Source organism: Penaeus monodon, chromosome 22 (genome assembly GCF_015228065.2).
Source record: "Penaeus monodon isolate SGIC_2016 chromosome 22, NSTDA_Pmon_1, whole genome shotgun sequence".
Taxonomy (NCBI): domain Eukaryota; kingdom Metazoa; phylum Arthropoda; class Malacostraca; order Decapoda; family Penaeidae; genus Penaeus; species Penaeus monodon.
This window is the reverse complement of record NC_051407.1, coordinates 9,366,691-9,367,397: the sequence shown is the minus strand read 5'-3', so window position 1 is coordinate 9,367,397 and position 707 is coordinate 9,366,691. Positions and strand designations below refer to the sequence as shown.

General features: G+C 41.0%; 1 protein-coding gene across 1 annotated transcript in view; it reads left to right on the top strand.

The window, feature by feature from the left end:
- The window catches only part of LOC119586919 (CAP-Gly domain-containing linker protein 1-like), a gene marked incomplete in the record, with an annotated part of 175,677 nt that overhangs the window by 39,396 nt on the left and 135,574 nt on the right, over nt 1–707 (top strand).

Below are 707 nucleotides of genomic sequence, written 5' to 3'. Positions count from 1 at the left end.
ATACAACATCCATTAAGTGCAACGACAGAGAACTCGAGGCGAGCCGCTGATCGACTGCTATTCCAAATCCCCATCGCCTTGGGAAGATGCAAATCGTGTCAGAACTGTAAATAGCGAATGATTACAGTCACTGTATAAGGAACAGACCGCGGACTTACACGAAACAAGATATCAGCATCTTCATCTAACCTGATGGGTATCTGTACCTCGGTAGTCATGTAGGTGTTGACTTACGACCAGTATGTCCCATATGGTGATAAAAGATGGATGAAAAAAAGAAAAGAATGGTAGATAAGAATGTTTGTTAGTCTTGTGTTCGGCCGATAGATGGCGCGAGCTTGGGAAACATGTAGAAAATTATCAGCCATATGATGAATGAGGGACTATACACCGTGCCATAGATATAGTAAACACTGTATATTATACTGAAGCACCAGACTTGGTTGTTAATCGACAGTCATTAATTATTACCATAATGAATGGTGTTGATGACCTGATTATCTCCTCTTTATTGCTTAAAAACCAGCCTTTGAAAAGTAATACCTATTAGTTGATCACCGAGTCACTAAACCCACCCACTAGATGGTCCTAGGAGTGGCTACTTTGGAAAAATGGCACCATCTAACTAATGAAGCAGAGCCATCATTTAGACGATAACCAAAAGCCAACCAGCGCCATCTTTTATTTGACCACAGAAACCTAAGGAG